This window comes from Microcaecilia unicolor, chromosome 3, assembly GCF_901765095.1.
Source record: "Microcaecilia unicolor chromosome 3, aMicUni1.1, whole genome shotgun sequence".
Taxonomy (NCBI): domain Eukaryota; kingdom Metazoa; phylum Chordata; class Amphibia; order Gymnophiona; family Siphonopidae; genus Microcaecilia; species Microcaecilia unicolor.
This window is the reverse complement of record NC_044033.1, coordinates 86,735,614-86,749,425: the sequence shown is the minus strand read 5'-3', so window position 1 is coordinate 86,749,425 and position 13,812 is coordinate 86,735,614.

Sequence of the window (13,812 nt, the reverse complement as noted above, 5' to 3'; positions counted from 1 at the left end):
TGCTTTGAGGAAATGGAATTTGTGTCTTAGTCTCTGTAACTTGAATGAACAGTATCCATTCTGATGTTATATGACCCCTGATGCAGCCCATTTGGGCAAAACATGGCCACGTCAGGTGTAATTTCTATGTTGAATGAACTTTGTTCAAGCTATCTCTGATTCTCTGGATTCTTGATGCGATTCTCTTTTGTTTTCCCTCAGCATAGCGATTCAATAAAATATTTTTAAGCCTTTGTATTTCTTGATCTTCTGTTTTGCTTAGACAAGGCATAGGATCTTCATCCAGGTGGATGTAGTGTTCTTTATCAAGTAGCTGTCTCAAAACTTCATTTATATAATCCCTTCTGTCTTGTATGATGATTCCCACCACCCTTGCCCACTAGCTTTATGACTATATCTGTATTCCTTGAGCGTGCCTTCGTTTCTTCAAATTCTGGTTTGGTCAGATCGTGAAAGCTTTTTTTTTGGTTTTGATTTTTCTTTTTCTTGTATGTCTTTCAACACACACTTGTAAAATGTAGAGATGACAGGGTCTGGAAATCCAGGTGGAATCCACTTCGAGCATTTCTTCAAAATAGATGTATCAGAAGTAGGACTTTTTTTTCGGGAAAATAGTATGTAATTTGCAACTTCTTGTTGAAACGGAGGAGATCCACACGAGTTTGTAAGGGATCATAATGTGGTGTTGGCATGAAAGATAGGTCTTTCCATAACAGGTTAACTTGAGAGTTGGTGAGATAGCTAGAAATACTGATAACTGGAATCTCCTCAGCAGTGCCTCTCCTATTGGTCTCTACCAAAACCTCTGTTGATAACCTCCTCTACCTCTGCCTCCCCATCTTCCTCTTGTTGGGTAGGAAGTTTTGTATCCTTGGAATCTCTGTTCTGGTGCTTGATAGCAGGGCCACTGTGCACTACTCCCCCTACTCTCGTCACCACTCTCTCCCGCCTGCCTGCCCCTTACCGTTCTGTCTCTGCCTCCAAGAGGGGGTCCGGGTCCGGTGCTGGCAAGTCTTTTTCTGCCTGCCTGCTCCCTTGGTCTGTCCTCTCCTGCTCCTCTCCATGCTGGGAGTCTGGACTTGGATCATTGCATTAATGCGATATCGGGGTCCTGAGCGGCATACAGGAGCAGAAGAGAGGACAGACCCAGAAGCAGTCAGGCAGGAAGAAGCTTCCTAGAACTGGGCCCAGCCCCCCCCCCCCCCCCGGAGGCTGGGCTCCCCTGGAGACCGTCTGGGCATGAGCAATTTTACCCTCTCTCAGAGGCCTTGCTTGATAGTTGCGGTTCTGATAAGACAGAAGACATGCTCGATGGACAAACAGACAGGGTAGCTCTGGGAGGGTCTTGTCTAAAAATCTTCAGCATCGGAGAAGTAATGGGACTAGTGGGAAGTGATCTAAAAAGTTCTCCTGATTTGCTACATATCTTTTTCCTACTTCTGTTGTCAGATGCGGTTGGTAAAATCTGTTTATTATCATTGGATTTCATTTGGCTGTTGACCTGATTATTGGTTGGTATTCTAGATCTATAAATTGAAAACACAGTTTTATTATTTGTATGGTACATTTTCAGTTTTGACAAGGGGTAAATTGATCCCCTCTTACAGTCACTTTCATCCCTCTATAATTTATTCATTTTCACTCTTTTAATATCATTCTTAAAATTAGAAAGACATTTATTTACATTTACAATGACTGTATCGAAGTTAACATATTTTCTCTTAAGAGCATCTAATGTTTTTTTCTCAACCAAAGGCCTACATACTTCATTTTTCTTCTTGGAAGTTTCTACTATCAGAATCATTAAATCTAGTGCACATTTATTCAAAACTGCACACCAATGGTTGAGGAAACTAGTATCATCTAGGAAGACCCCTAAGGAAATGTTTGAAGAATGGTCAGATAATGCAGTCCATTCTAAATAAAATTCTTATTGAGATTAATAGTATCTATCCAAATATCCTCCAGACTTTCTTGATCTTCTAATCCATTCCTTTCATCTGGAACAAGTTCTTGGAGAAGTGTCTGTAATCTCTCCTCTGAACAGCTGAGGATATCTTTCGAAGAGTCAAAAGACATGTTGTTCCTCACATGAAGAAATTGACAAAAAGAACAGTTGTTTCGTAATGCTTTGAAGTGAGATTCCTTAGAACTTTGATTTCTTCCATTAGAATTTCCAGAGTAGACGAGGTATGTTTGGCTGACACCGTTTTCTCTGATGCCAGATGTTTGGTACGTTTCATTCTGGATGAAAGGAAATTAGAAGGATCCAACTTGTTTTGTTTTGTAGATGCCATATGTGAAGTAATTGGTTCAAATAGTAGAGCAAATAAAAGATTTAAGCAGGAATTGTAAAAAAAGGAGAAAAGGGTGTTGATTTTCATATCTCAAAGGACGAGCAAAAGACTCATGTGTCCATCCTGAATGAGTGCTCACCAGTGCCCCCCTTTTTTCTGAATTTATTAATTGTAATATGTCAGCTTTAGGAAATGTGCATTTTACATTACATTACAACTAGATCTTGTATTCTGCCAGAACCTAAAAAGTTCGAGGTGGATCACGGACCCAAGATACCAGATCATTACATCTGGGAGTTACAATAAACTGATTAAATTAGTTAGGTAAAATCAATAATTAAACCTCCCCAAAACTTTCATTCAGTATCTGCCAGTCCATATTTCTGGAAAAGAAAAGATTTTAATTTTTCCTAAACATTAGGTAATACTTAAAAGATCTAAGAGAATGGTAATGAACTCCAAATTGCTACCACCTGATATGGTATACAAAGTGAAAATTGTTTCACAGATTTTAGTTTATTTGTAGTTGGGAAACATAACATTACGAGTAGTAAATTCATCAATTGCTCCATGAAGTAGAGAAACCAGATTGGATATATAAGATGGGGCAACCCCAAAAATGCTTAATTTTTGCGCTTGTGTCTCAATTAGAAGCTATTGCAATTTTGAGTAAAAAAAACTCCATGAGTCAAATTTCTGAAGTCCAGAAATCAGCTGAACAGCTGTATTCTGAATAAGCTGTAATTGTTTAAAAAGAGTTTTAGAACAGCCCTGAAAAAGTATTACTGTAGTCAAAAATTAATGATTGAACAAAGCCTAAAAATTGGAAGATGAAAATATTTTTTATGTCTCAGAGTTTCTTAAGCAAATAGAAAGATTTTTTTCACCACAGTCTGAATGTGATAGTGCATAGATAACAAATTATCAAATTCCAATTTTCAATCTTAAATCAACTGAAAACTGATCACTACCAATAGAAAACTGTTGGTTAGGATCATTGGTGGTACCGATCCATAGGAACATACCCCTTGATATTCAGCGTTATTTAACCAGCCAGAACGGCTGCTGACCGGTTAAATAGCCCTTGGAAGAGATGACATTATGGGGGGGGGGGGGGGGGGGGGGAATCTTAATTTTTCTTCCTGGGCCCCATTCAGTCCTAACTAGACAATTTGACTTGGTTGTTTATTTACAAGCTTTATTAACATTTATTAGCTACCTGATACTTAGGATTGGTGACACAGATCCTGCTTTTTCCATTGCTCAGACTAATTGTGGTCTGTAACATCTTATCTAGGATTTCTGAGTTTGATGATCTCTGTCCTCATAATTTCTCCAAGACTCTGTGGCATTTTTACCCATTTGACAAAGTACTTACAGCCTATGCTGCAAGGTGGGGAGTTTGAAAATTGTTCATATATTTTGTCTTTGGAGCACTGGTGACTTAAATGAATTTAACAGTGCTTATTCAGACAAAATAAAGCACAATCAGTTGCAAAGCTGGATCCGCTGACTAATCTGCCCCTTCTGTTACCTCATCAGCTGTAGAATGTTGCTTTCCACATCCCGCCTCCAGTTCAGCCTACATCCTCTACTTGTCTTTATTCAAATAAACCACACGATTCCTGGCTTATGTCGTTTTATAACTGACACCACTCCAACTGTAGCTACTGAATAGTTGCAGATTAATAACCCAGTTTTCTAATCTTCTGACATGATAAATAAAAGAAATGCTTTGGTTTTGCAAACTCTAGACTGTTTTAATAAGAAATACACAGATTTCACCTGTGAGTGGCAAACACGGAATTTCTTGGAGGTGGGAATGTGATTTTTGGCAGATAGCTTGAGCTGCTTACTGGCACATTGATTAGTGCTGGAGGTGAGGAGAAGATAACAGTCATGCTAAGGGCTGTGCTATTAATTAGTCATCTTTTATCATACTTATACAGGGAATACTACAGATGTAGGCGCAAGCACAGAGCAAGGAGTGATGGAAGGAGAGCCCATGGCCTGGAATATTCACCAGCTGCTACAAGGTGTTTTGAATCATGCTGTTAAGAATATACTGAACAATTCATAGAAAAATCTGACTTTAAAAATATTTCTATTTGTTCTTCACATAATTAGACAATGTTATTACATCCCTAGTTAACTTCTCTTTTTAATACAGTGACTAGCTCAACCCTTTCCTGAATAATATAACATATATCTGATATTAAATAAGAAAAACATGCATTTGGGTTGGAAAATTGTATCCATGTGAAGAATGCACAATAAGTCGACTTTACATAATACAGAAACCTCTGAATTAATCCTTGTAAAGTTGATTTATAAGCTTTAAAATGTTTCTACACATTAGGGCCCTGTTTACTAAGGTGAGCTAGTGTTTTTAGCGCATTGAAAATGCTAGAGACACCTAATATTCCTATGGGCATCTCTAGTATTAGCATGTGCTAAAACCAATAGTACGCCTATAGCGCCTTTAGCCCTAAGGGCCCTGTTTACTGACCTGCTTATAATCGAACGAGAAAAACGCCCAAGTTCCGACCTAAATCGGGAGATGGACGTTTATCTCACAAAAACGAATAAAGCGGTATAATCGAAAGCCGATTTTTGGACGTTTTCAACTGCAATCCGTCGCGGATGCGGACAAAGTTGATGGGGGCGTGTCAGAGGTGTGGCGAAGGCGGAACTGGGGCGTGGTTATCTGCCGAACAGAGATGGGTGCATTTCACCGATAATGGGAAAAAAGTATGCGTTTTTAGCTAGAATTTAGGACACTTTTCCTGGACCCTGTTTTTTCACGAATAAGGCCCCAAAAAGTGCCCTAAATGACCAGATGACCACTGGAGGGAATCGGGGATGACCTCCCCTGACTCCCCCAGTGGTCACTAACCCCCTCCCACCACAAAAAATGAAGTTTCTCAACTTTTTATTTTCACCCTCAAATGTCATACCCAGCTCCCTGACAGCAGTATGCAGGTCACTGGAGGAGTTGTTAGGGGGTGCAGTGGACTTCAGGCAGGTGGACCCAGGCCCATCCCCCCTACCTGTTACAATTGTGCTGCTTAATGCTTATTAGTCGTCCAACCCCCCCAAACCCACTGTACCCACATGTAGGTGCCCCCCTTCACCCCTTAGGGCTATAGTAATGGTGTAGACTTGTGGGCAGTGGGTTTTGAGGGGGATTTGGGGGGCTCAACACACAAGGGAAGGGTGCTATGCACCTGGGAGCTCTTTTACCTTTTTGTTTGGTTTTGTAAAAGTGCCCCCTAGGGTGCCCGGTTGATGTCCTGGCATGTGAGGGGGACCAGTGCACTACGAATCCTGGCCCCTCCCATGAACAAATGCCTTGGATTTATTCGTTTTTGAGCGCTTTCATTTTCCATTATCGCTGAAAAACAAAAACGCCCAGCTCACACATTGTTGAATAAAACATGGGCGTCTATTTTTTCCCAAAATACGGTTCGGTCCGCCCCTTCACGGACCCGTTCTTGGAGATAAACGCCCATGGAGATAGGCGTTTCCGTTCAATTATGCCCCTCTGAGCCATGCTATAGGTGCGCTAGCATTTTTAGCACACGCTAAAAATTAGCATGTGCTAACGTTAGAGATGGTTAGACTAAACAATAAACAAGTATCCACCATATGAAAATGTCTTGAACAATTTTTTAAACCATTTTCTGGAAACAATTTTTTGAAAAATTATCTTACGAGTGGAAGGAAAAAAGACCTCAAAGAGCTCATGAATCGTGTAGATTTGATAGAGCTAAAAAGATTTGAACAATCTTCTCTTCATCATGGGCCAAAAAAAAAACCTTCCATCTTAATGTATCATTCCTAAATTCAATCCTATTTGTCTTGATTAAATATTCTTTCTATTTTTTGTTATTTTCCACTTTGTCACTTTTTGTGATTAAACTAACAAGCCGAACAGTTTCATTAATTGTGGTCAATGTGATGTCGGCTATAGTATAATGTCAAAAGCCCATCATGATATTCAATATTAATAGAGACACATATCTTTAAAAGGCCCTGATAGACCCTGTGCTGGACCATGTTCTCCTCACTTCTCCTCGTCCCAGGTCAACAATGGCCAGCATTTTGCACTGTTGCTTCAGGGTCCTGGTGGCGGGGCCGCTTTTAGATCGGTCACACTTCTGCTTCTTCATGCCTAACTCATAGAAAAATAGTTTAGAAAATTGTTCAAGACATTTTCATATGGTGGATACTTGTTTAGCCAACATACCCTTCACATTAAGCAGTGAGTCTTAACCCCCATCATGTTTGCTTCAGGTTTCCCCCCAGGTAAATCTGACCCTGCATATCAAAGATGGGCAGCATCCTCTCTCCATGAGCTGGGTCAGATCTGGGAGGAGGGGGAATGCATTACCTTTGAAATATTGAAAAATGAATATGGTCTTTTAGAAAGAGATTTTTATCATTATATGCAAATAAAAGACTTTATTCATCATAGAACTAAATCAGAGTTAATGTTGGAAGAAATGGAACTTAAATGTGCACTTTGATCAGGTATTGGCAGAGGAGGGATCTCCAGAATCTATCAAGCTTTGTTACATAGTTCTCAACCACTACTACCCTATCAAAAAAAGTGGGAATCAATGTTGTCGTCTACCTATGAACCATCACAATGGGCCAAAATATTTAAACACATGTTGAGAATCTCAGTTGCCACACCTTTGGTGGAAAATGGATATAAGAAGATCAGTGGTACTTTACCCCACATAGACTGTCACAAATCTTTAAGACCAGATCAACAGCTTGTTGGTGTCAATGTGGGGGTCCAGGCACTTTTTGGCACATATGGTGGTCATTTCCTAAAATTCACAACTTTTGGACTGCTCTTCATTTTCATCTTCTTCAGTGCACTCCAGGGCTTCCCACCATTAAGCCTATCTGTTGAATGTATAGCAGCTGGGACTCAAGAAGGAACTTCACCAATTCTTATCTCACATTTACACAGCGGCTTGGATTTTGGTGGCAAAACATTGGAAACAATCTACAGTACTATCAGTGGCTCAGGTCTTCAATAAAGTGGATTATTGTTGCCTTATGCCTAAGCTCACAGCTAAAAAAACGTGGACACCTTTTGCAGTTCTCAAAAATATGGACACCCTATATGCGATGGCGAGATATTTCAATATGAAGGATTTTGTTATTACAACAGCTTACTTTTTTGGTTAGTCACCACAACTGAAGTCCTTGCATTGCTATTCAATTCGGGTCAGGGAGGGGGGGGGGGATCTTATTGGAGGGATTGGAACTGTGACAACACAAAAACAACAAACAATTGTATCATTGCTTTAATTATATAACATGCTTGTTGTTGGTATTCTAAATAAAGTATGGAAAAAAGAGAAAAGTATGTAATAAACTGCATATAGACAGTGTGATTCAGCATATACAGCAGCAGACAAGCAGACATTTTTAAAAGTTCTAAAAATTGACAAAAATTGGTAAAAACTGATTAGGAAGGTTTTTTAAGCTGATGATGAAGAGTAGATCTTCGTGATCGTTCTAAGCTCTATAGATCTGTTGATCTGGAGCTCTTTGAAGCTTTTTCCTTCCTTTAAATGAATTCCCATCATGAATATGTTTCTGAAGTTTAGTGGGTCATCATTTTGATTTTTTGGTTTTCATTGTGAATGACTTAGATGATTCCACATTCATTTGTATATATTTTTAGTGAATTATAATTATTGCCAATTAGTGCTCATTATTGCTTGTTAAGCACTGGTAAAAAATGCTGCTTGGCTTGTTAAACCAATTAAGTTATGCACATTGTTATAGAATATGCTTGGATTTCAGCGCAGAATGCTAGGTGCGATATATAGAATCTGGGGTTAGTGCATAGTGGCTAACCAGCTATATTGCTCAATATAACTGGCTAGCCATGAATATTCAGCACTTTGCCAGCTAAGTTTAGCAACCAAATCAGACCCCCTATATATGTTATGATGTTACTGGGACAAGCATGGCTCGGCCCTGATTGGCCACGTCAGGGATTGGGCCGGTGTCTGAGGCGGATGATGTCAGATGCCGGACCCAATTTAAGCCTACCTCTGCTTGTATTGGATGCTCTAGCCTCAATTCCCTCAGCTGTGAGCTTGCCTTCACTGATCTTCCATTTGTCTGTGCTTTCAGGCACAGCTTGTGCTGCTTCTCCCTGTGGGTTTGTCTTTAACCCTTTACTTACTGTATGTGCTGTTTGAGCCTATGAGAGCTTCTGTTTGTCTGTGCTTTCAGGCACAGTGTGAGCTGTCTCTCTGTGTGGGTTTGTCTTTAATCCTTTACTTACTAAGGGGGTCTTTTACTAAGGCATGCTTACAAGTTTGCCTTAGTAAAAGACCCCCTAAATGTGCTGTTTGAGTCTGTCAGAGCTTGCTCTTCCATTTGTCTGTGCTTTCAGGCATAGCTTGTGCTGCCTCTATGTGGGTTTTATCTTTAACCCTTTACTTACTGAATCTGCTGTTTGAGTCTCTCTTTGAGAGCTTGCTCTTCCGTTTGTCTGTGCTTTCAAGCACAGTGTGTGCTGTCTCTCTGTGTGGGTTGCCTTTAACCCTTCAGTTACTGTTTGAGCCTGCATGTACTGGCCTTTTTGACCTTTCATTTGTGGCTGTGCTAAATGCAGCATGCGCTGCCTGGCTGCTGCGGGTGTACCCTCAGCCTAGTATTTTCTTAGGGGACCTTATTCTGTTCCTTTCTCCTTTCTTCCTGTTTGCTTGAGTTCCAGCTTGGTCTTGCAGCCTGTGCACTTGGGCTTTGTTACATGTGGGTTCAAGATCAGCCTTGCGACCCGTATGAATGTTCCACCTTTCCTTCCTGGTTGTACTCTCTGGTCTCCCTGGGCGTGCTGGGCCTCGTAGTCTTTTAGTTTCTTTGCTAGTGTGGACTGAGTCTGACTTAGGCCTTGGCCTAGGTCCAAGGGCTCACTACCAAACACAGTATAGCAGTCCTATCTTTGGCCGCTGTAAACTTAACCAGCCAGCGCTGAATATTAACTTGGCCAGTTAAATTTAAGACAGTCAAAACACCCCCTGATATTCAATGCCGTTCACCTGAAATGGCCCAGCATTGAATATCGGGGCTTAGCACCGATCGTGGCAAGTAGCCAGCCTGCTTCCCATAGGCTGAGTATTGGCTGGATAGTGCTTAAATGTAAGGGGGTGTACACAGGGGGCAGAACATGGGTGAAGTTGCCGCTTACACATTCAACTTACAGAATACCATAAGTTATGCATGCCCTTGTCACATTTGGTTGCCCACAGTTACAGCAGGTCCATGGCTGGTGTTACTGCGATTGATTTTAGTTGTCCCAATACTGGATTACACTAGTATTTTATAATGGAATCAGCTCCCAGATGCCATTTTAGAACTGGTTCTTACTGCGGGCAAAAAACAAAAAAAGAGGAGGGACCACTGAAGTTCCAACTCTGGGATATTTATTAACAATTGAACACTATACATGGAATATTCTAAATATGACTCTACACAGTCCTGTGTTTCGGCACAGAAGGTACCTGCCTCAGGAGTCTTAAGGATGAATCAGAATACAAATTTGTATTTGATTTCATTTAAAATCTGTCATCCTAGACAGTTGCCTGTGTGGCCAATGCCTTAATCCAGGTCTGACAGCATCAGCACATTTGCAGAGTCTAAAAAGGTTCTCAGAATGTGGCAGGTGGGGTGCTTGCATCAGTTTTTGCTGTTTTTCTACAATTATTATTTTACAATTAACTTAGGAACACAGTTCAAGGGTTCCAACCTACTGAAATCCCTTCCAGGATCTTCAGCTACCAGATGTACAGACCAAATATTGAAAGTGATCCAAGAAGAGAGCAAGGCTTCAAACACTGACGTTGTAATTCACCTGGGGACAAATGCCCTGGCCAACAATAGCAATAGCTATTCCAAAGAAGATAAACTCATTACATAAGGTATGAGGTGATACAACATATGTATACCTGATCTTGATTTTTCCATGCTATTTTCAGGGCACAGACCAAAGAAGACTGCCCAACACTGTCCTTGTTCTAAGATTTTTGAAGTTGTCATCAAAGCCCTTGAAAAACTCTATTCCAACCTTGTTGAGGGTCACAAAGAGCCATAATGGGAAGTGAACCCAGGTCCCCAGGTTCTTAGCCCACTGCCCTAACCATGAGGCTACTCCTCCACTTCATTAAGTATCTTTAAACATGTCTAAAAGCAAGCAAGAAAGAAGTAATTCCTTTTCAGTTCTTTAAATATTTGCTGTCTATAAGCACAGGTTACTGAGCGCTGGCTTGTCCTGGGTCTGCTAAGGCTGAAGATGTTTTTAAATCTGGACTACAGCTCAAGGAGAAAGAAATCAGAAACAATTCTTATATGCAAAGAACCTACACAGTCCAAGAAATTAAAGTAAATAGAAAATTTGGTCATCTTTTAGCCTTTAGAAGATAATTACAGAATACATTGTTTTCATCTTTGACTGCATCCTATGCATACATAATTCTTTTGCTCCTCTTTCTAATGGAACAAGAACCAAGTAATGACTGGACAGAGCTGTTGGATTTTTTTTCCATCTTTTTGTTTATGTTTACCTCATACCTTTTCACTGCTAGTTCAAGGTGAGTTACAATGAAATATAGTGGACATTTCCCTGTCCCTAGAGGATTTACAACATAAGTTCATACTGGAGGTAATGGAGAGGTGGGTAACTTACCCAAGGTCACAAGGTACATCAGTGGGAGCAACAGGATTTGAACCCTGGTGTCCCTCAGGTTTAGGCCATCACTCTAACCTCTAGATTACCCTTCTACCCCATGCTTTGACTTTTGAGACCTTCCCATCCAAGCTAGGGCCTCATTGTGATATCAGTGGCCCAATCAGTGGTAATTTTGTATTTAGATAAAAGGTAGCAGGTTGGGGCCAACAGTGGTTTCCACCTTCCACTCTGCCTACTCAGTAGACAATGAAACGTTCCAAGCAGCTCCAGCGTAGCAGGGTTGGGGTGGTGGGGGTAGTCCGCCCCAGCTGCAGGCAGCAAGGGGGTGTGACGAGCAGTTGCGAGGCTATCAGTTCTGCCAGTCCCCTGCCTCCTCCGACATCAACTTCTTGTTCCAGGGCAGGGGACTAGCAGAGCTGACAGCCAAGTAACTGCTAAGCGCAACCTCCTTGCTCGGAGGAGGGGGTGTTCCGCCCCAGGCGGCAACAACGGTAGGTACCCATTGCTAAGTAGTGACCTGACAGAAACTCACTATTGGGGGGCTCAGTTCTATGTCCTTACTAATCACATCCCCAGATACGTTCTTTGAATGGGAACACAACATCCACAAAGTCATTTCATGTATTTGCCGCTTCTTGTACTGTCCATGAAAAAAGAACACATGAGACAGTGAGAACGATAAAAATCTGTGCAGTAGAGGCTCTCTGCATTTCCTCCAGAAAATAATAAAAATCTGCTCTTTCACAGGATGAATGGAAGTTTCTGATACAGTACAGTACACTACTCGGAAAGCAGTAATTCAGCAATATTTTCAGTCAATATACAACTTGCTCTATCAGTAATTTTGCACGCACAGCACATGTTTTCAAATACATTCAAGACTGTAAGTGGCACAAGTCTTCCAAATTCATCTCTGTGAAAGTTGTGAATCCAACGTGAGAAAGCTTGGCCGGGTTTTGCACATTTTCATGTGGCAGATGTCTTTTAGAAGTCTGCTCTTCACTGTACTGTACCAACTGAGAAAGCTTTGTTCATAAATATTGAACATTCAAATAGAAGACAGTGAAAAACTACTTGTGCTTTAAACACAATTACATCAACTGTTCTTTTTTTCTAGGGTAGGTGGACACTACAGATAGGACTTCACTTCAGTTTCATTTTGTATCTCAAGGCATACTTTTTTTTTTTTTTTTTACATGTGTAAACAACAAAACATGTAAAACAACCATAAAAACAGAAAACAATGAAATAAAAAAGGCAACAATAAAAAAAGAAAACATAATGAAATGAATCCCCTCCTACAAAAAACAGTGGGCCCGATATTCAGAAAATGCTGAGCTCCTAAATTTATGCTCCTGTTAGCCTCCTAAATTTGTGCCATATTTTCAGCCAAACTTATGAACAAAATTCAACTTAATTTAGAAGCTTAAAAGTTATGCTCATAAATTTAAGCCTGCCATTCATTTGTCTAGATTTATGAGTCTACTACTGAAAATCAATGCTAAGCTCCTAACTTCTTTCCCCGACCTTAAATCTGCCCCTGGTGGGAACTGAATTATAAATTCATTCTCAAACTGCATATCTCACCCCACAGAGCTTATAGAGCATCCTTGAGAGAGACAGATGACTGCCCTAAGTGTGCGGGGAGGGGGGAGCCTCCCTGGGGCACATGGTTTGGTTCTGCCCATCAGTGTTCGCATTCTGGTCAGCCCTGAACAAGCAGGTGTCTGACATGTGAAAAGTACAATGGACACCCTCGCCCGGGCAGTTGTTTGATGTTTTTCTTGTGCAGGGATGGAGGCCAGAGGGACTGAGAGCCTTTTTAAGACGAGCTGTCTTGATGGGGAAAAGGACCATGCTACAGCTGTGGTTGAGCAGGGAGGCTCCCTCTACATCCCATTGGTGCTCGGCGATGACGCAGTGCTGCTCTGTGGAAAAGCGAGGAGTCGGGGACCTGGCCTCTAAGGGGGGGAGACATGTTTTGTAGGACTTGGTCACCATTTTGGGACACTCTCGCTCCGGTTGCAAAAAGCCGTATCTTAAACTGTTGAAGGGAAGGGAGAGGGGGGATGGGAGTGGGGGGGGGGGGGAGTAGGGAGGGGAGGGGGATAGGGGGGAGTTTTGTTAGCAGGGGAACAAACATAAAATTTGGTACCTATTACTCTCATGATACACTCATTGTAACTGTTATGTGGGTTATTTGTGGATCACAGTGTTTAATTCTGTACACTTTTATACCAATAAAAAGATTTATAAAAAAAAAAATCTGCCCCTGTTGCCACCCATTTTTTATACTCCTAAATTTAAGAGTTTAGGGGCCCTTTTACCATGCTGCGGTAAAAAGGGTCCTGCGTTACCAGTGGAGACCATTTTTGCTGCATGCTGAGGCCCTTTTTACCGCAGTGGGTAAAAAGGCTGAAAAAAGACATGGCCATGCAGTAAGATTTCACTTACCCTGTGGTCATACTGGGGGGGGGGGGAGCACTTAACGCCACCTATTGAGGTGGCAGTAAGGGCTCCCGCTCTAACCCGACGGCAACCGGGGTAGCATGCAGTGCTGCCCGATTATCGCTGGGTAACTGCTGTGCTAAAAATAGGGACCTATTTTCCCTAGTGTGGGAAATTGCATATGCTGGGGCTGGAACTACGGCCGGCGCCTGTGTTAGGCCGGTGGTAGCTCCAGAAGAAGCTACTGTCCTCTCCTGTTTTGCAGCACTGCTTCCCAATCTCTGGCGGCAGCATACGATATAAACTGGAGTTTCCCCTCCCCGCGCTGCCTTCCTGCCTGAC